The 22327-nt window shown below is 44.1% G+C and overlaps 1 long non-coding RNA gene across 7 annotated transcripts in view; it reads right to left on the bottom strand.

Annotated features, from left to right (window-relative positions):
- The window catches only part of LOC126070013 (uncharacterized), a 94776-nt gene that overhangs the window by 8645 nt on the left and 63804 nt on the right, over positions 1-22327 (bottom strand). For 6 of the 7 annotated variants that reach the window (XR_007516109.1, XR_007516103.1, XR_007516105.1 and 3 more), the window contains one exon: positions 811-1231. This is a non-coding gene — a long non-coding RNA (uncharacterized LOC126070013). Of the gene's footprint in view, positions 1-671; positions 1232-22327 lie in introns of all 7 variants that reach the window. The other variant, XR_007516104.1, reaches the window with a different exon arrangement.

Genomic DNA, 22327 nt, shown 5'->3' with positions numbered 1-22327 from the left:
ATCACACACATACTCTGGGGGCTCCTGGGGCAAAGTAATGGAAAAGAGACCCCTCACCCCCCCATTCAAGGTACCTCTGCCTCCTCTTAAGTACCTTCTTGTCTGTCTATCCTTTCCTGTGGGTTTTTGGAAAGATAATACAGGCATGGGCTTGCCCTGCCCTTCCTGGAGGTTTCAGGGTGACCAGCACACAGGAGGACCCAAAGGTGCGGGGCATGAGAAGAATAAGATCTGCATTTCAGGTCCCAGTTTACCCATTCCTTCTCAGATTATCCCACTTAATACCCACATTTTATAGATAAGGAAGCAGAAGCTCAGAGGGTAAGTGGACTTGCCCAAAGCTATCCAGGTAGGAAGGGAGAAGTCTGTGTCAAGGACAGGTCTTCCACCTCCAAAACATGCCTCCAGAGAGATCATGTCCTAGTAGGGAAGGGGGTCAGGAAGCAGGTAACATTTCAGTTGCTAAGGATGCCCATCTATCCTTGACTCCTGATTCAGATATTAGCTCGAATCTACAGTTCTTGTCTACAGTGCTCACACTGCCTGCCCCCAAGCCAGCTGGGAGGTTTACACATCTCGGAGGTGGGCCATGTGGGGTCTGGAGGACAGAAGGACAGAAAAGGAAAAGCTGCCATTTCTACGGGGTCCAGGAGCAAGAGAGAGGAAGAGACCTGGGCAGATGGGTCTGAACTGGCCACGTGGGAAGGCTGGGCAGAGGGAAACGAGGGGGGTGGGGCGAATGCGGCCTGGCTGAAGCACAGCTTTGCCCAACTGGCAACTGGAGCACTTCTTCCTTCCTCCAGTTCTCACCCCATCTCTCTCCAAATTCCTGGTGATTCTTTCCAGATGGGCACCGCTCCTTCCATGAAGGGAATGGCATGTGGAGGGAGGCTGTGGACTGATTACTAACACCATAGCCTTCTTCCAGCAGCAGCAGGCTGGGGAGCTGGCAGCTCAGACCACCACAGGAACAGCTTGTAATATTCTGTTCCGGCAGATTGGAGAGGGTTCCCCGTGGCTCAACCCTGAAGCTGAGGAGCCAGGATGGAAAAAAGCAGGATAGAGGGAGTTCCTGAGCTCTTGGCCAACCAGCTGGCTTCTTGGTGACCGGGAATGCAGGTGCCAGATAAGCTCTCTTGCCTGGAAGCAGAAAAGTCAACATCATCCAGCCCTATGATTCTGATGGCTGTTGGCTGTCAAAGTTGGTTGGGTCTTCAACCTCTCTCAGGACCTGGAGGGAAAAGTGAGCAGGAACCAGTCACTGGCACATGCTAGCTCCCTTCAACCCTCCTTTTAGTAGCAGAAACTCATCTCCTTTCTGAAGTGTTTTGTTGGAAGTAGGAGGAGGGGTATCTTTCCCTCCCAGGATCTTGTGGAGCCGCCAGTGGTTTGAGTTGTCTAGTGGTACCAAACACAACATGAGATGTCAAGAGGAACAAGAGACAAATATTTCAAGATTGAATTCAAGGGATGGCCTCCTGTCTGAGAGTATTACCTGGTTAACCTTAAATGAGGGCACCTACCCTTGCACCTCTGTTCCCTCTGCAGATCAAAGCCACAAAACCCAAACTCTACAGGAGTAGCTGCAGAAGGGGCAGCTGATTCAGAATCTTAAAGCTGGAGGGTCCTAGGGATCCCCTAGATTGTAAGCTAAAGTTCCTCACACCTATTTAGAGACATAATTAAATCATAACTTTTGGATTTTGAAGGGGGATCTAGGTGACGTGAGAGAGTCTTTCACACATGTTGTTGTTGTTAAGTGCCACTGAACCAACCCCAACTCACAGCAACCTCATGTGACAGAGTAAAACTGTCCCATAGGGTTTTCTAGGCTGCAATCTTTACGGAAGCAGGTTGCCTGTGGAACAGCTGGGTGGATTCGAATTGCCAACATTCTGATAGCACCTGAGAGCTTAATCATTGTGCTTCCAGGGCTCCCTTTCACACACAGAGGTATTCAATAAATGCCAGATGAGGGCCACTGGTACAGGAATACGCTTCCTAAGGAGGTCAGTGTCCCCTAATTTGAGAGGAGAGAAGGCTCAAGTAGATATAGGGCAGGGGGATCTTGCTGCTTCAGCCAAGGTGACCAGGGGGTCTATTTCTGGTAAAAAAAAAAAAAAATTCTGGTACTCATATCAAAATGGAGGTGGGCGGACAGGTCATCATTAGATCAACTATGCTGGCATGCATCATTCTCGGGTCACCTCTGAGCCTAGCTGGGCCCTGATCCTTGTCTAGACGCTTCCTCTCCAGCCGAGGCTGGGAGGCTAGTATAGACACTCACAACCTCACTTTTCACAGTGATGCCATTAAGGAGCCTGATTAGCAGGGCCCCATGCCGGGCTGCTAATGGGTTGGGGACATTAAGCATAAATGGTTTCCCAGACATAGGCCTGAGTAGAGCACAGGAAGAAACAAATATTTTAATCTCAAAGAAACAGAAGCGTAGGAGGGGATGGGGTTCCCTCTGCTTACTCTGCATTTACTGTTCTCCCATCCTCCACCTCCAACAGTTTCTGTAATTCTCAGGTCCAGGGATTCCCTGCTCAGGGGTGGGGGGAGCATAATGGGGGAGAACAGATCTTCACTCATCCAGACGTACAGGAGTGGAGGAGACATGCAAAGATTTATAGGAAGGGAAATTTCTGGGCTTGCCTTGGCCATTTGAACAACACTGACAGTCAAGAAGTCCTTGATATCTAATTTAAAATAATCTTGCTGTAACTCAAGTCCACTTCTCCTTGACTGGGGAGTGGGAAAAAAGGATTGAAGATCAGATATGGGACACCTTTAGATTCAAATTGGTTGCTCTAAACCAGTGGCTCTCAAAGAGTGGTTGGGATTAGCATCAGCCTATCAGCTGGGAACCTGTTAAAAACAAAAATTCTCAGGCCCCACCCCAGACCTAATGAATCAGAAATTCTGGAGGTGGGACAGCCAATCTTGTTTTAGCAAGCCCTCCAGGTAGTTCTGACACTTGCTGAAGTTTGAGAATCACAACTCTTGGCCCTATCCCTCCAGTGGAACGGGAAGGCAGGGAGAGGAACTAGGAGGGGATGCAACAAGCCTCCTCATCCAGAGGAAAAAGAAACTGGAACCTTCTCAACAGGGAAATCCAGAGCCAGGCCTCAGAGGGGGCTTCTGATCTTCTTCAGCGGTAAATGTCAAAGCAGTGTCTAAGTGGCCCAGCAAAGAGGAGTCTGGGGAAAATAACTGTGACCTTTTGCATTTTGCCCAGAGCAAGAAAGGATAATAGAACAATCCTTTCAGATAATTTATCTCCTGCTCCGTCCAAGCTTTTCAAAGCTAACTTCTCCCCAGCTGGAGGCCCCTGACACTCTCCCCTCCATGTCTCCAGCCCTCTGCCCACCCCAACCCTCTTTTGCTTTTTCTCCTCATCCATTGAATGAAAACTGGTTTTAACTGCTTCTTAAGCACAGGATCTGTGATTGAGGCCCTACTCCATATGGATAAGAAGAACAAGCCCACCATAACCTAGAACCATAACCTATCATGGGACAGCCTCTCTTCATAGCTTCCTCTTCTCCCCCTTTACCCCCCTTTTTTTTAATTCTACCTCCTCCCCCAGGGCCACCCCAGTTCATGGTGCTGTCATAAAGAAGGAGAAAACCAGTTGCCACCCAGGAGATCCCAACTCATGGCGACCCCATGTGTGTCAAAGTAGAATGTGCTCTGGACACAGATCACCAGGCTTTTCTTCCAACGTGCCTCTAGGTGAACTCAGACTGCCAACCTTGAGGTTAGCAGCTAAGCACATTAACTGTTTGCATTACCCAGGGGCTCCTAAAGAAAGAAGGAAGCTACCCTTTTCCTGATAACCACATGTGAATGATCACACCCGGAGAAAAAAAAGATGAAATCTAGGCTCCTAACCAACCCATGTTTCCTGAGGGCCAGGGCTGGTCTACAGCTTATGCTCCTTTTTTATCTTCCATACAGATACACTGAATGTTTAACAAGTATTTGATAAGCTCCCAGAAGCCAGAAACAAAGGAGTCTCTGCTTTCAAACTAGAACCACAACAGAGATCAAGAAGGGGGTCCTACCTGAAATGACTAGGGAAGAAGCCCCATCCAGTCAACTTTGTGTCCATGTACTGCCACCTTCCTGTGCTCATTCATTCAACAAGCATATATAGTGCACCTCCTATATGTGGAGCCCTGGTGGCGCAGCGGTTAAGAGGTTAGTTGCTAACCAACAGGTCGGCAGCTCAAATCCACCAGCCACTCCTTGGAAACCCTATGGGGCAGTTCTACTCTGTCCTTATAGGGTCGCTATAAGTTGGAATCAACTCAACAGCAGTGGGTTTGGGTTTTTTGTGTGTGTGCGTGTCCTATATATGGAGCCTAGATCTTAACTTCTTATGATATGCCTTGGAGTAAAACAAAGTAGGAGCTAGAAATGGTGGGAACGGAAGTCAAGAAAAGCCTCTCTGAATATTTTTGGAAGTGAACCCTGGTCTAGAGTTCCTAGTCTACTGTCACTAGCTACTATTGGGGGGTGGGGGATGGAAGGATACTTTTTCAAAGATGAATGAACATCACTTGGTGGAAGAATGAGTTGAAGCCTGGAGCGGGCTGCGAAAGAGGGAGCGGAGTAGGAGATGAGGTCAGAGAGAAATCAGTGCTCAAATTATACAGGGCCTTGAGGACCACAGTAAGGATTTTAGATTTCATTCAGAGTGAAACAAGAAGCCAATGGGAGGTTCTGCACAGAGGAGTGACACGTTCTGATTTAACAGAAACCCTGGTGGCATAATGGTTAAGTGATACAGCTGCTGACCAAAAGGTCAGCAGTTCGAATCCACCAGGTGCTCCCTGGAAACTCTATGGGGCAGTTCTACCCTGTCCTATAGGGTCTCTATGAGTTGAAATCTAGTCAACGACAATGACAACAGGTTTTTTCACTCTGAATGCCATGTTGAGAACCGCCTGGAGGGGGCAGAGCAGAATCAGGGTAACCACTTAGGAGGCTGTGACAGAGATTAACTGTTCCCTCAAATTTATTCTTTCCTCTCACGTTTTAGCTGGGTACATGCTACATTTCCCAACCTTCCTTTCATCTAAGTATGGTATATGACAAAATGTTGGCCAACAGAATTTGAGCAGAAGCCATATATGCAATTTTTAGGTCAGTTTCTTAGAGCAATGGGCCTGCCCTCCACTTCTTCCTTCTCCCCTTTCCGCTGGCTAGAATCTCATGTGCACGATGTGCCAGCTGGAGCAACCATATTAGTCTACAAGATGGAAGTTAGATGTTGAAAAAGACAAAGTGGCAAACCAGCATGACTGGATCAACCCTGGAAGACTTAAGCACAATCTCACACTTCAGAAAAAAGCAATCTTCTATCTTGTTTAAAGTACAGCACTGTATTTTAGGGACTCTGATAATCTGTACTGTAACTAACCCAGAGGCTATTGCAACTGCCCACACAAGATCTGATGGTGGCTCTGACAAGGGTAGTCACAGTGTAACTGGAGATAAGTGGTCAGATTCTGGTGATAACTTGAAGGGTAGAGCTGAGAACGTTTTCTGAGGGATTGGATAAGGGGATGTGGAAGAAGGAGAAGAGCTAGGAATGACTCCAAGGCTTAGGGCCTGGTAGAACGGAGTTGCATTTATTGCAGTGGGAAAGACTGGGGGACCACTGAGTTTAAGAGGACTCTGACAGACATTCATACGGAAATGTCAAGTGGGCAGCTGCATATGAGTCTAGAGCAGACTGGAGATGTAGGGGCTAAAGATATCCATTTGTGGATGAGATTACTTAGGGAGTGAGAGTGGGCAGAGAAGAAAGGTGTGACAACAGTCTTGGGGCATTCCAACAGGTAGAGACGGGGAAGATGAGAAGCAACCAGCAAAGGAGACTATGGGGGCAGGTGGAGAATTGAGAGAGGAGTGTGCAGGAGGCCAAATGAAAACAGTGTTTTAAGAAACAGTGAGTGACCATCTGTATTAGATGCTGCTGCTAGGTTGAGTAGGATAATGACTAAAAAATTACTACTGAAATTGGCAACATGGAAGCCATCAGTGACCTCGATAAGAAAATTTTCAGTGGAGCAATACAGACAAGAGAGAATGAGAAGACAGGAAGTGAAGACAGAGTACAGACAACTCCGAATTCCTGGCAGGTAGAAATCATTCCTGCAGTTTAACTCCCATCCTTCCTAGTACTGGTCCAAGCATTCTGAATGAGATAAGGGCACCCCACAACAAAACCTTACCCAGTTCCCTGCACCCATGGGTCTGAATGACTCTGTGATCTGGTCTCTCCTTTCTCGGTGTCTCCTGGCTCTGGAGCCCAGGCCTCTCTGCAGCTCTCCCTCTGCCCTGCTGGCTCCCAAGGCCACTCTCAAGGACTGCCTTGGCAGGCTACGCAGCCAGGCCTGACTCTCCTGGTTCATAATTAGTGCTGCTGCTAACGATGTTTGGCCCCTGTGGAATAGCAACCTGGGAAGTTCTAATACTTCCAATTTTCCCCCTCAGTGCTTTTCCAGATGCAATATCCCAGCCAGCACCTTGTGCTCCAGCCTTGGGTGCTGGCTGCCTCTTCACTAGGGAGAATTAAGCCCATGCCTCGGATGCCACTCCAGAGGGCCTAATCAGTTAGCTGAAGTCATCTCCTGGCCATTATCACGGCATTATCACATTAACACAGGCACCAGCTTCAGGTTACTGCAGGGGAGGGGGTAGGGGCACCAGGCCAGCTCTACACCACACACAATTGAGCAAGCGTGATAGGAAAACTGATGGCTGGAGAGAAAGGGCCCCTCCCAGACAAGGCTCTCTGAAATTTCCCAGAGATACAGCACAACCGTGGAAACCCTGGTGGCGTAGGTGTTAAGTGCTATGGTTGCTAACCAAAGGGTCAGCAGTTCAAATCCACCAGACACTCCTTGGAAACTCTCTATGGGGCAGTTCTACTCTATCCTATAGGGTCGCTATGAGTCAGAATCGGCTCGACAGCACTGGGTTTTATAGCTCAACCATCTACTCAGTTGTGGAGCCTGGTGCTCCTCTCTCCAGGGGACAGAGCTTCAACAGCGAGAGCCCTGGACATTGCCCGGTGGCCTGGCATCCTGGGGCTGGGCCTGGGTCTGGTCAAGTCTTAGGCCCGGCTCAAATCTGTCTTAGTGGCCCCCAGTCCTGCCCTCTTGCTCTGAAAATTGCTCAGCTTACAGGAGCGTACTGATCTCCCAGGTCTGGGGACTTGACTTTACTGCCCCAGTGGGCCTCCAGCTCTCTGGGGCAGTAGACTGTGGTGGACTCTATGCCTCAGGGTCTTGGAGGAGCGGTTAGAGGATTGCTTGGGTTAAGGGCAGCACTAGGACTGATTGGACCATGGATTCTGTTACAGAAAATGAACAACGAAGCCAGCATTTATAAAGTGCTCACTACATGGGAGGCCCAATGTAGGATTTTGCAGAATTATCACAAGTAATCCTTATTTTTAGTTGAAGTGATCAGTTCAATCAATACAACCTATTACACTTCTGTTCAAATCTAACACTAACTACATAATCCAGTACTTCTTCCTCTGACCCTAGCCACCCAGAGCTAGGTCAGATCTCACAAATTAAAAGTGCACAGCCCTCCACACTGCCAAGTCTGTTCAAGATCTGAGATGCCAATCATAAGCTTGGGGGTACCCAACACATCCTCACTCCTGATCTGTGGGAGACAAATGTGGAGGTTTCCCACTACTCCCTCAGTATGCCAACCCTAAGTGTGGGGGTTCCCAGGCCCCCCTCATTTCTGACCTGCTGACTCCCACTATGACCTTGGGTTCAATGATTAGCTAGAATGACTTACAGAACTCAGGAAAGCATTATGCTTAGGATTATAGTTTTATTATAGTAAAATGAACACAAATGAAGAGACACATAGGGTAAGGTCCCCAACATGGAGCTTCTATGTTCCAAAATGGGACTTGCTACCTTCCCATGTGTACTGATGTCTTCTACCAACCAGGAAGCCCATGGAACTCCTGTCTCCAGAGCCTTTATTGGGGCCTCATTATGTAACTCAATGTAGAGCCCTCATCCCCTGAGGTCAACTGATATTACATAGTGGGTCCTTCTGGCCTGGTCAGCCCCCTCCAAGAGATAATCTATTATAGCATAGCCTTTTAGGTAGGTGTGGTCTGGAGGCCTCATCAAAGACACTTCAATCACTGGGAAAATTCCAAGGATTTAGAGGTTATCTCTCAAGAACCAAGGACAAAAAGCAAATTCTTTTGGTAAAGTTAAATTCTTTAGCCCTACAGTGAAGTAGAAATTATCCCCCCTCCTTTTTTTTTTTTTTTTTTACTGATGAGGACACTGAGGAACACACAGGGAAAGCAGTCTTGTGTTTCCCAAAGACAGGCAGGCAGGAAGAGGATTTGAAACTCACTGCCATCCAGTCGATTCCAACTCATAGTAACCCTACAGGACAGAGAAGAACTGCCCCTACAGGGTTTCCAAGGCTGTAATCTTTACAGACTTCAATTGTTACCATCTTTCTCCTGCACAGTAGCTGGTAGATTCAAAACACTGACCTTTAAGTTAGCAGCCAAGTGCTTAACCACTGTAGTACTAGGGCTCCACTAGAGGATTTGAAGTTGACCCCATTCCAAAGCCTGGGCTCTTTGTAGTTCCCCACGCCAAGGTGCCCAGGGTCTAGAACCATGTGGGACTGTACCCATGATGTCATACACAGTGGACCGTGGCCAGCAGTTTCTACCCAGCATGGTTTGTACTTCTCAGGAAGTTTCCCAAAGCAAGGCCAGGCACTATTAGTCAAAGTCTTTTGTCCATCTCACATTACCCAGCAGGACAGGGTTCCTATCACATCCTTCTTTAAACTGGTACCTCTCTCCAGATCTTATTGCATTCATTCCCAGGGTGCTGGGCCCTCAACACTACTCAGGGCTTACCCTCCACAGCATGGAATAATGAGAAGAGCAGGGCTATGCATACAGATGGGCTTGGGTTTGAAATCTGTCTCTGTCACTCTGTAACCATTTGGGGCTGGCACTCATGAAAAAAGAGACCCCCTCAACTTAGCTCAAGCATAGAAGGTTAGTGGTCAAAATGCATGAAAAGCAACATGGGGCCTCTCAGGAAACTCCAGAAGTAAGCAATGAAGCTGGGGAGGAGTCTAGAGTCAATACTCCTCAGTGGCTGGAGGTCATGGCTCTTCCTTCTCATGATCTTCCCACCCTTCATTGATTCACTCACACTGGGCATGGCTGCTTTTCTTTCAGGCTCTGGTTCCTCCTGGGGAACACTTTGCCTGAGGTTTCTAAGACAGAGAATCTCCTTGACCCAGTTCCTCTTTTTGTACCAGGCCATCAGTCAGAGGTAACTAACCAGCCTACAGATTAAACGTCCTTGGGTAAGAACCTCCCCTGGTCCAATCACCTAGGTGAGAGGAAGATGGAGTGGGTAAATGGTAGTTCAAGAAATTGGGAGGATCCATGCTTCACACCATACACAAAAACAAATCTAAAGTGGATTAAAGACCTAAATGTGCAAATTAAAACCATAAAAGTCTTAGAAGAAAAAGCAGGGCAACATTGTCAGGCCTAGCTTTCAACAATGGATTATCTAATGGCAAAAGCACAAATAGCAAAACACAAAATGAATAAATTGGACCTCATAAAAATTAAAAACTTTTGTTCATCAAAAGACTTTACCAAAAAAGTAAAAAGACAAGCTATTGACTACAATATCTTTAAAATCCATAATCCAACAACAGTCTAATAACCAAAAAATATATAAAACTTTGACAACTTAACAACAAAAAGACAACCCAATCATAAAACGGGCAAAGGACTTGAATAGACATTTCACCAAAGACGACATTCAAACAGCCACCAAACACATGAAAAGATGCTAAGCATCATTAGTCATCAGAGAGATACAAATCAAAACCACAAGGAGATATCATTTTATTCCCACTAGGATGGCTAAGATAAAATAAGCAGAAAATAACAAATGTTGGTGAGGATGTAGGGAAATTGGAACCCTACTCATTGCTGGTAGGAATGAAAAATGGTACAACTGTTATGGAAAACAATGTGGTGGTTCCTCAAAAAACTAAAAATAGAACTACCATATGACCCAGCAATTCCACTCCTAGGTATATACCCAAAAGACTTGAAAGCAGACTCAATCAGAGACTTGTGCACCAATGTTCACTGAAGCACTATTCACAATAGCCAAAAGGTGGAAATAACCTAAATGCTCATCAACAGATGAATGGATAATGTGGTACATACATACAATGGAATATTACTCAACCAGTAGGAGACATGAAGTCTTGATACATGCTACAATATGGATGGATCTTGAAAAAACACTGAGTGAAATAAGTCAATCACGGAAGGACAAATATTGTATGACCTCACTTATGTTTAACAGCTCAGGCTGCTAACCGAAAGGTCAGCAGTTTGAGTCCATCAGCCGCTCCTTGGAAACCCTATAGGACAGTTCTACTCTATCCTATAGGATCACTATGAGTTGGAATCGACTTGATGGCAATGGGCTAACTTATATAAAAAGACATGAAAAGGTAAACGTATAGAGAAAAAAGTTTATTAGTGGTTACCAGAGGCAGCAGGGAAGGACAAGGGTGGGTGATGGAAATACCGCATTGATTAAGGGTAGGGTTGCACAGCTGATTATTTTAACTGCTGTCAGTAAGTTGTACACCTGTAAAAAGTTGAACTGACAAAAGCTGTATGATAGATGTAGAGTAGCTGAGGCTGTCTATGTGTACCCAAAAACTTTATGGGATTTGGTTTCTTGGTTTGGAGGTTTAGGGTCTTGGATGGTTTCACGGGACATCCCTGTTAAGTGGCCTAATAAGATGTTTAGTGCCTCTGTTCTACCTCCTAGTTCAATGAATAGTGCCTGGTGTCTTAAAAGCTTGCAAACGGCCATCTAAGGCACAACTGGTCTCTGTTCACCTAAAACAGAGGAAGAAGGAGAGTCATGAACATGAGGAAGATATGGAATGTGTGAACAATTGCCTCCTATGCCATGAGACCAGAAGAACTGGATGCTGCCTGGTTACCATTACTGAACAATTTGATCAAAGATTCCATAAAAGAATGCTGATCAAAAGGGGGAAAATACAGAACAGAATTTCAGACTCTCATGGACTCCAGACTTCCTGCAGCCATGAAGGATGGATGAACCCCTGAAGCTACTGTCCTGAGATGTAATCTTTAAAACTTAAACCAAAATATCCCCTGAAGTCTTCTTAAAATCAAATAATCTAGCTTAACCAGTAAAAAAACTTCTACCTTGAATATTATGCTTTTAAGAACTGTCTATATGGAATTACACTGACAACAGCAACTTGAAATATTAGACAGGAACCTTGGGGGCAGTGAATTTATGTCAATAGGGATGAACAACTCAGAAAAAGAAGGTGAGAATGGTTACACAATTCGAAGAATACAATCAATGTTACTAAATGGTACATGTAGAAACTGTTGAATTGGTGTTTTGCCGTGTATATTCTCAACAACTACAAAAAAACAAAGTTTTATATACATATAAAAAAAGAAATTGGGAGGATATATGATGGAATATGTAATATAGACTGCAGCAAAATTTTGGCCAGTACAGAGTCCCTTAGAGGGGGATGTGGCGTGGGCAGGAAGAATAAACAGGTCTAATATACTGTGTTACTTTAGTTATGTAGCCTCTTTAAGCCTCAGTTGTTTTTTTGCCTATACAAATGGATAATAATTCCTACCTCACAGGGTTGCTGTAAAGGCTAAATGATTTAGAACAAAAACAAAAACTAAATGGTAGAACAAAAGTCAAAATGTCTGCCACACAGTAGGTGCTTAATAAATGTTGGTTTCTCTTCCATTCTATCCTCTAAGAAAGGCTATTTCCAGTGTTATATTGACCTCAGCTGAAAAACCCTTGAGAAGGGACTCTGCCTTCTCCAGCAGGCTAAGGGTTCCCTGAGGACAATATCACGATTCTCTTTTTATTTCCCTCTTGGCACTTCCACCTGATCTATTTTATTCTCTCTTGCTGAAACAGGCCTCCTAACCAAGCACCTCATAGGCAAGAAAGATTGTGTATCTTCCCTTATAATCCTTAACGACTAGTACTGCTAGCTAACCCTGTCCAAGAGCTGCTGGCAGCAAGAGAGATGGGGAGCAAGGAGGGCTCCTATGTCAAATAGAAGATAAATTTGCTCTCATGCTTAGGAGGACACTTTGATGGAACACCTAACAAAAGGCAGCATTTTTCTTTGAAAAGCTGTGAGACAAAAGGAAAAAAAAGGTCTTCCCCCAACTGGAGAGCCCAGGAGCAGAAGACTTATTTTTCAGTGGTTAATCCATGCTTGGAGTCCTTGGATGGTATAAATGGTTAACGTGCTCAGCTGTGCCTTGAAAGGTTGGAGGTTCTAGTCTACCCAGAGGCACCTTAAAAGAAAGGACTGACAATCTACTTCTGAAAAATCAGCCACCGAAAAACCTATGGAGCACAGTTCTACTCTGATACACATGGGGTTACCATGAGTTAGAATCAATTCAGCAGCTGGTTTGGTTTTTTTTAATCCCTGCTTAGAGGGATTGTCCTAGGCCTCATTCAATCATTGACTCAGCAAATATTTATAAAACGTCTACTATGTGGCTGTCTCTGCTCTCATGAAATTTATAATCTTGTCAGGGAAAGATATTAATCAAACAATCCCACTAATAAATATGTAAGTGCAAACCATGATAAGTGTTTATGAAGGAAGGGAACATGATTCTATGAGAACCTATGACAAAGAAACTGACTCAGATTGGGGCGTCAGACCATGCTGAAGATTCTGGTCTTCATCCTGACAGCAACAGGAGGTCATTGAAAGGTTTTAAGCAGGGTTTTGGTGTGATTAGACTTGTGTTTTGAAAAGATCACTCTGGCTACAGTGAGAATGGATTAAAGGGGGACTGTGAAGCAGGGGCACAACTAAGGTATGACAGGTAGGGTGCACCCCCTGGGCACCACACGTGAATGAGCAGTTTCTATTGGCCATCACAGTTTCTACTGCCAGCTGTGAGAGATCATTCAGCAATTTAACACTAATTGCCCTAGGTGCCATTTTGTGGTAATTTCAGCAAGACGTAACAGTAACTTTGACTTCAGTGGTGGTGGTGATGGAGATGAAAAGTAATGGCTTAAAGAGATAACTTACGAGGCAAAATTAATAGAATTTGGTGACTGAATAAGTGGGTGGGGGGACATGGTGATGACAAGGATTCTGGCTTGTGTAACTGGATGGAAGGCAACAAGGGAGGAGATCACAAGTGAAGTCTTAGACATGTTGATCTTAAGTGCCTCTGAGGTATATCCAAGTGGCAGTGTTGAGTTGTTACTGGATACATGGGTCTAGAGCTCCAGGAGAAGCCAGGACTAGAGATAAAAAAATGTGTGGGTCATTTTGCTCAGGGGGAAACTAAGGTATGAAAGCAGTAGACAAGTTCACCCAAGGAGACAGTAGAGAGTAAGAAGAAAAAAGGGCCTACAGCCAAGCCCTGAGGGACTCATACGTCACTTAGGGCAGCAGTTCTCAAAGTGTGGTCCCTGGGCTTCTGGAGGTCCCCAAAACTCTCCCTAAGGTCTGTAAGTTCAAAACTGTTTTCATGATACTACTAACATTATTTGCTTTTTTCATTGTGTTGAAGTTTGCATTGATGGTGCAGAAGCAATAGTGGGTAAAACAGCTAGCAACTTGGCACAAATCAAGGCAGTGGCACTACACTGGACTAGTCATTGTGTCTTCACTGTCACGTACTCACAGTAAAAAAAAATTCACTTTCACTTAGGAATGTCCTTGATAAAAGTACAAACTATTAATTTTTATTACTTCTCAACCCTTGAGTATGTCTTTTAATATTCTGTCTGACAAAATAGGAAGTACACATAAAGCGTTTCTGTTGTATCCCAAAATACAACTGTCCCCAGGAAAAGCACTTGTGTAACTGTTTGAGTTTCAAGCTGAACTAGCCTCTTTTTTCATGGAACACCATTTTTACTTGAAAGAACGACTAAGACACAAACTAAGATTTATTCAGACGTGGGTATTTGGCAGACAGTTTCCCAAAAATGAACAAAGCAAGCCTGTCACTTCAAAGAAAGCAACTGACAGTATTTACTGCCAATGATAAAATTCAAGCTTTCAAAAGAAAATCACAATTCTGGAATACTTGTATCTGCCACCATGAACTTGACAGCTTCCCAATACTTAAAGACTTCCCTGATGAGACTGATGGTGACCCATAATGAACGTGATTTTTCAATACTGTATAATGAAATCTATCAACATTTGGAAGATCTATATAACTCACCAAAAACCCCAAACAACCAAACCCACTACCATGGAGTCGATTTCAACTCATAGTGACCCTACAGACAGAGCAGAACTGCCCCATACGGTTTCCAAGGCTGCCACATCTTTCACCCTTGAACCAACGATCTTTAGCTTAGTAGCCGAATGCTTTAACCACTGCTCCACAAGGGCTCCTTCTGTATAACTCAGTGGACCAATATTTTCCAAATGACAGATGCATGATGTTACAAAATCCATTCAAAGTGTAAGATAAACCAACGGATTTTAATGTAATAGAGTAGAATTTGATTGCTATGGCTTCAGATTCCACACTGCAACTACCTTTTTTTTTTTTTTGCAACTTTTAAGAAAATGCCGCCATGTTGAGTTTTGGTGAAGTATCAAAGAAAAGTATCCACAACTATCTGAAAACTAAATTACTCTTCCCTTTTCAAACTGTGTGAGGCCATATTTTCTTCATGTACTTCAACCAAAACAATGTACTGAGACTTATTGAAGGCAGAAGCAGATATGAGAATCCAGGTGTCTTCTTTTAAGCCAGATACTAACAAGATTTGTTAAAAAAAAAAAAAAAGCAAAACATGCCATTCCTCTCCCTAATCTTTTTTGTTTTGGAAAATAGTTATTTTTCACCGTAATAAGTTATTTATGCTAACATATAATAAACACGAGTCGGAATCGACTCAACGGCAACAGGTTTTTTTAAATAATGTTTATTATTTCTATTTTAAAATGGACTAATATTCTTCTAATGTATCGGTTTTAATTGAGATGAAATTCACATAATATAAAATTATTCATTTTAAAGTGAAACAATTCAGTGGCCTTTAGTTCATTCACAATTTTGTGAAACCACCACTTCTGTCTAGTTCCAAAATATTCTCATCACCCCAAAAGGAAACCCCCTACTCATTAAGCAGTTGCTCACTATTCTACCCCTTCCCCATGAGCCCCTGACAACCTCAATCTGCATTCTGTCTCTATGGATTTACCTATTCTGGATATTTCAAATGGCAACCATCCAATATGTGATCTTTTGTATCTGCTTCTTTCACTTAGCATAACACTTTCATGGTTCATGTAAGTTGTAACATGTACCAGTACTTCATTATTCTTTATGACTGAATAATATTTATGTATCTATATATCACAATATTTTTATCCATGTATCCACCGATGAACATTGGGCTGTTTCTACCTTTTGGCTATTGTGAATAGTGCTGCTATGAACATGCATGTACATGTATTTGTAATTCTTTGACGTGTATACCTAGGAATGGAATGAATCATTGGGTCGTATGGTGATTTTATGTTTAATTTTTGAAGATGTGCCAAACTTTTCCACAGCAGCTGAACCATTTTACATTCACAGCAACAATGTACAAGCGTTCCAATTTCTCCATATCCTCACTATTATTTTCCATTTTTTTATTCAGTTTTAATTTTTAACACAGTAAATATCAACAAAACCAAAAGCTTTTAGAGGTGTTTAATAATTTTTAAAGAGTTTAAGGGAATCCAGAGACCAAAAAAATTGACAACTGCTGATTTACAAACTGCAATCCCCTCTCCATGAACAAACAGTTTGGAATATGATAATTCTTCTAATTGGTAAGTATCTCTAGGGAAGAGGAAATATTATTACGACTCACATATGCTCACGACATTTTAGAGCTACAGAGGTGAACTACACCAGTTCCAGAGAGGGCTCCAAAAAACTCCCCATCAGAAAGTTCCCCCCACCATCCCTTTTACTTCCCCTCCAAATAAGTAATGGTTTTAATGACTCAATCAAACCCAACGTCTTACACCATCAACACCACCACCTATTCCCATAGCACATTCTACCATCAATTCTTCCATCTGAGCCTGGTCAGAGGCAGTGCTAGAGGAAGGGAGGATGAAAGGGGCAGACAGGGTCAGACCTGCTTCTAAAATGCCAGCACATTCAATTTGTCAAGTACTTGCATGAATTTCCTCTTGAGTTCACAGGCTCCTAACTCAGCAGAATTAAAATGGAGTGAAGTAATTAGAGCAGCAGGCTTGGGAGGATGTTCTGGGCCTAACTTGCACAGGAAATGTGGGGCAGGGAAGGAGAAAGAGCCTTAAAGCAGAGGGGTTAGGCAAGAGACCCATCTCAAGTGTCAGCAACAGGGGAAAGCCTTCATTCCCTAGTCCCTCTGTCAGCAGCACTCCCCTCAGCTCTGCTTCCTGAGAACCTTCTCCTGGGCTGGCACTTCACAAACAGGCTCCAACCCCCCTTTCTGGTCCTCTTTTCACACACTGGCACCAGATGCACTTTCTCTCTCCCCACTCATACTAAACTCACCCCTCTCCCATACACCACGGCTCTTTGTGCCTTTTCACATGCTCTTACTACACTGAACTAACTGCGTGCACGTCTGACTCTCCCAGGAGACCAGTGGTTCCCCAACCTCTGGATCTATTTCATACATACCTTGCATCCCACCCTCTAAGCAAATTGCCCCCTCATAATAAGACTTCCTTGGTTTGGTCCCCAGATTGACTCCTACAGTAGTTTAAATACTTAGGGCCTAAGTTATAAGTACGATGATGCAGTGCAGTTATAGCGTGGTAGTTTGAGTTAAAGTGCTAATGCTATATTTGATAGTGGGAGTGTGACTGGCTAAGCAATGCAATTTGAAGAAATTGGTAGGTGGGTTATTTGTGCCTGGGCCATGAAAACCCTGAATGCCTGGCTAATTTTAATAAAAGTTGATGATCACATTCCATTATCCCATAGAAGACAGGGCAAGAAGCCTCTGTATGGGCATCCTGTTCCTGTTTCACCAGCTTTTCTTGTTATACCCTGCTGGACCCTCTGACAGAATTGCTGTCCTTCCCTCAATCAGATGAGTTGAACCTAGACCTCCTGGGGCCTGTGGGCTCCTGGAGTATCAGCCATCCCCTCTTGCTGTCAGGAGGAGCAGCCCCTGTCTGGAGAAGAGATTGCTGAATCCTGGCTCTCTTGAGGCACAGAGACCCTCTATTCCCCCTCTAATCCCACTGAGTCTATGGAGGGTAAGAAGTGGCATGAGAGCTTGTTTTGTCTGTCATGTCGAAAAATCCATGTCCCCTGAATAGGTCCACTCTGTTAGATAAGAAAGGTCTGCTCTTAGACCCACCTTTGGAATGAGGAAATAAATCTTTAGCCAGGCTAAAACAATCAACTGTAAATTTCCCCTCGACACATACAATTTTTGGGATATGACAAAGGACTGCTGACTTTTCATTTTGCCAAGTAAGGAAACTTAAAATACAAACAAGCAAACAAAACTACTAACATCTCTTCAGCAAAGAATGGACATATTTAACAATCAAAGAAGGAAGAATAAAACCTCTAACTAAAGAGGACAGTTTTTATACTGAATATATTTAGCTTTATTAAAGTCTCACTATATTATCCTTGCCTTTCATTTCACCATGGCAGCAAAACAGACCAGTGAATACTCTAGTGTGGAGTTTGGAAAGAAATTAACTTGAGAAGTCCTTTAGGCCACAGAAAACATTTGGTGTCAAGTTGATTCTGACTCACCGTGACCCCACATGTGTCAGAGTACAACTGCGTGCCAGAGGCTTTTCAGTGACTGATTTTTCAGAAGTAGATCTCCAGGCCTTAACTCCAAGGCAACTCTGGATGGACTCAAACCTCCAACCTTTTTGTTAGCAACTAAGCACTTTAACCGTTTGCACCACCCAGGGACTCCCCTTTAGGCAGGGAGTAGATTTTTATTCATTTGTATATTCCCAAGACCTACCTCAGAACAAAAAGATTAAAGACCACACAGTCTTCAGTATGGATTACACCTCAACATAAAAGAAAAATCCTCACAACTGGACCAATAAGCAACATCATGATGAACGGAGAAAAGACTGAAGTTGTCAAGGATTTCATTTTATTTGGATCCACAATCAACACCCATGGAACCAGCAGTCAAGAAATCAAAAGACACATTGCACTGGGCAAATCTGCTCCAAAGGACCTCTTTAAAGTGTTGAAAAGCAAAGATGTTACCTTGAAGACTAAGGTGCACCTGACTCAAGCCATGGTACTTTCAACAGCATCATACACATGCGAAAGCTGGACAATGAACAAGGAAGACCAAAGAAGAATTGAGGCCTTTGAAATGTGGTGTTGGAGGAGAATATCGAATATTCCATGGACTGCCGAAAGAATGAACAAATCTGTCTTGGATGAAGTACAATCAGAATGCTCCTTAGAAGCAAGAATAGTGAGACTGTATCTTACATATTTTGGACCTGTTGTCAGGCGGGATCAGTCTCTGGAGAAGGATATCATGCTTGGTCAAGCACAGGGTCAACCGAAAAGAGGAAGACCCTCAACAAGATGGACTGACACAGTGGCTGCAACAATGGGCTCAAGCATAACAAGGATTGTGAGCATGGTACAGGACTGGGCAGTGTTTCGTTCTGTGGTATAGAGTTAGAACCGACTCAACAGCACCTAACAACACCAACAGCCTCAGAACCCAGCTTATGATAAGTGCATCCTACATTTTTGCAAAAAGAGAGAGAGTGAGAAAGGACTGATCAGGATAGGAGATATATGTCAAGCCTTGTTTTACTTGGGACCCTGTGATGTCTTTTTAGAGCAAAGATCCGATGACTCTACTCCCTTGTTTAACAACCGTCAGTAGTTCCCCACTGCCTATTCAACAAAGTCCAAACTTCTTAGTAGAGTATACCAGTCCCCTCACAACTATCTCCAGCCTTCCTTTCTAGTCTGCTTTTCAAACACTGTGCAGGATACCCTTGCCTCTACTCATACTAAACTCTCCATTCCCCCCATTCACCATGGTCTTTGTGCCTTTGCACATCCTGTTTCCTATGCCTGGAATCTGCTTTGTCCCTCTTTTTGGACTGGCCAACTCTCAACTCATAATTTAAGAAGATCTAACTTAAGTGGCTCTTTCCCTCCCTTTTTCATGTTAGTTGTTTCTTCCTCTAAGATCACACAATACCAACAGCAATTACCAACCTGTCTCTCCCACAAGACTGTGGCTCTTAGAGGGCAAGGACAATCACTTTTCCATTCTCACATCTCTAGTGTGTAACGCTGTTTATGAATAAATGAATGGATGGAAAAACTCGATGAGCTAACCAACTAACCTCTCTATCTTGCTGCGCAGTCCAGAGTAAGAGGCAACTGTGGATTAGTGGAGTAAATTCAGGTTCCTTTTCTTGTAGGAGCCCTGGTAGCACAGTGGTTAAGAACTCGGCTGCTAACCAAAAGGTCAGTATTTCGAATCCACCAGCTGCTCCTTGGAAACCCCACGGGGCAGTTCTACTCTGTCCCACAGGGTCCCTATCAGTCCAAATCAACTCGATGGGAACAGGTTTTGTTTTAGTTTTTCCTGCAGGTTATGAAAAGCAATCTGAGACAACCCTACTCCCTGACCAAAACCCCAATGCATTCTTCATTACCTTTAATGGCTGAGAGGGAGAATAAGGAAAATTCAAGTTTCATGTCCCCACAAAGTCACTCATACCAACACATTCCCCTCCGCCAATGCCAAGAACACTAACAGGGGTCTTAGTGCTCGGTAAAGGGAAAGAGCCATCTGGGTTGAGGGCCTAAATTTAGGTTTTTTTTGAAACTGAGGCTGTAGCTGAAGAGTAGAATCTGAGAGTATTGATCACTCCTACACAATCCCCAAATATAAAATGTGGGAAAATATAAGATCTCACCCATGAAGCCATCTTTCCTATGGTCCTTCTCTGCTTGTTCCTAATTATGAACATAATTAATTTTAATGAGTCATCCTCCATCAATTCCACATTAACTTGTTTCATGTCTTTCAGCCATAATACTAAAATAGTGGGAGGATATCTTTAACATAACTGGATGTTATGGATTGAATCGTGTCCCCAAAAAATATGTATCAGATTGGCTTGGCCATGATTCCCAGTATTGTGTGGTTGTCCACCATTTTATGACCTGATGTGATTATTCTCTGTGCTGTAAATCCTAACCTCTGTGATGTCAATGAGGCAGAATTAGAGGCAGTTATATTAACGAGGCAGGACTCAATCTACAGGATTAGGTTGTATCTTGAGTCAATCCCCTTTTAAGTGTAAAAGAGAGAGGTCAGCAGTGAAGAGAGCGACCTCCTACTACCAAGAAAGAAGTGACGTGAGTGGAGCGCATCCCTTGACCCAGGGTCCCTGTGCTGAGAAGCTCCTAGACCAGGGAAAGACTTATGTCAAGGACCTTCCCCCAGAACCAACAGAGAGAGAGAATCTTACCCTAGAGCTGGTGGTCTGAATTTGGACTTCTAGCCTAAACTGTGAGAGAATAAATTTCTATTTGTTAAAGCCATCCACTTGTGGCATTTCTATTATAGCAGCACTAGGTAACTAAGATATTGGGGCTTAGCTAAAACTCCTCTCACCCAGGCTCCACCTGCCTTCTGACAGATTAGCTCATTCAAGGCATTATTAAGTGCCGGGAAATCAGAGATACACGTTGCAGTGCAATGGGTTTCTCTTTTAGATGGTCTTTCTGGCCTTGGGTTTATAATTCTGCCAAAAAATGATTTTTGGGCTACAGTCTAACCTGTGATTGGTCTATTTTACACACTTTGCCAGGATTGGTCAATTTGATATTCAAATAGTGATTTGAAAATCCACCCGATCAGACTGACTGACTTGTGGTTCACTGAGGGGATTGGTCCGCTTGTGGTTCTGCTGCCAACGGCCATGCTTTGAAATCGGCAAGTTGTTTGCTTATATAAGCAGCCAACTGCCACAGAGGATTTTTGAGAGAAGCAGAGAGAGAAGAGAGGCAAGAAGAGAGAAGAGGAATCTCCTAAAAGAGCTGTAACACTGAAAACTGAGAGAAGCGGCAGAGAAACGGTGACGGCAGTACAAGTGGTAGGAATCACGAGACAGGCAGATGGCAGTGGTAGACAAGTCAGCCTGCAGAGTGGAGCTGGGCACCTCTGGACAGGTGGTTGTCAATGGAGCTGGATACTCTATAAGGGCAAAGCAGCTGCAGACTGGGCCCTTGTGTACAAACGCCTGAACAGAACAGATGGCAGCGTGGGGACCAAGCTGGCCTGCCTTTGGCAGCAGCAGATGCCCCAGCTGTGCTAAGAGCTTAACCCTAAGGCTGAGTGGGGTCCGGGCCTGAGGGTCAGGCTTGAGGGCCAAGAGGAGGCCAAGAGCATCCCTGTCCAGAAGGGGCGTGCACTGTTGAGAAGGGCGGGCTGTTTGCGTACACAGCTGAGAGCAGTCGAGAGAGCTACTCTGGTTGAAAGCTGTCCTGATTGAAAACTGCATCCTATCTCCTGAGTTGTATTCTGTTACTTCCAAGTTGATCCTGATCCTGAGTTGTAGCCTGTTACTTCTCTCTCTAATAAACCACCTACCTATGAGTATGGTCTAGGAATTCTGTGTAGCCACTGCAATGAATTATCAAACCCAGCAGAAAAGGAGTGGGGAACAGCTAGTATCAGAAATGGTGAACAAGTTGGAGAGTGGAGGTGTGTCTACCTCCACTGCATAGGAACCAATTTTGTGCTAATCTTGATTCTTATCCCTCTGGAATCTGGATGAATTCTGATGCAAGATTACACCTGTCCAAGTCCAAGTCCAAGCACATTTACAGAATCATAGAATTTTAACCCTCCTTCCTTGGGGACCTGCCACAACCTGGAGTCAATGGTGCAGCCAGCTCATCACCCCAGGGCAGGGATAGGAGGAGGCAGAAAGACTAAGGGTCAATGAACACAGAGGTTTGGGAAGACCAAGAGGGAGAGGGAGAACAAAGACATTCAAAGATAAAAATGACCAAAGCGAGCAGGGAAGGGCCAGAGAACAAAGATGACAAGAGGACGAAGAACATACAAGTAAATGTTCACAAAGGTGAAAACAAAGAAGAGGGAAAAGGGAGTAAACAAGAGGCCAA

This window comes from Elephas maximus, chromosome 2 (assembly GCF_024166365.1).
Source record: "Elephas maximus indicus isolate mEleMax1 chromosome 2, mEleMax1 primary haplotype, whole genome shotgun sequence".
In the NCBI taxonomy this organism is placed as follows: domain Eukaryota; kingdom Metazoa; phylum Chordata; class Mammalia; order Proboscidea; family Elephantidae; genus Elephas; species Elephas maximus.
This window is presented reverse-complemented; position numbering and strand designations above follow the sequence as displayed.